This window comes from Mus musculus, chromosome 1 (genome assembly GCF_000001635.26).
Source record: "Mus musculus strain C57BL/6J chromosome 1, GRCm38.p6 C57BL/6J".
Taxonomy (NCBI): domain Eukaryota; kingdom Metazoa; phylum Chordata; class Mammalia; order Rodentia; family Muridae; genus Mus; species Mus musculus.
In genome coordinates, this window is record NC_000067.6 from 172,520,923 (window position 1) to 172,521,129 (window position 207).

The following is a 207-nucleotide window of genomic DNA, read 5'->3' on the forward strand; positions in this document are numbered from 1 at the left end:
ACTGGGTTAAAAGCCAAAGTGGACATGATGGGCGTATCCAAAGGGCGCAACCTTCAAGAGCCTGGTTCCAGCTACTCTAGGGCGGGAAAAGGTTGAGGGAGGGGTTCCTGCTTCTAAACTACCTCGTGACTGCTCCAGGAATTGGGCGGGGCGAGGGCGGGTCTAAATCGCTGAGTGCTAGTTCTTGGGTTGCTATGGTAACGCGTC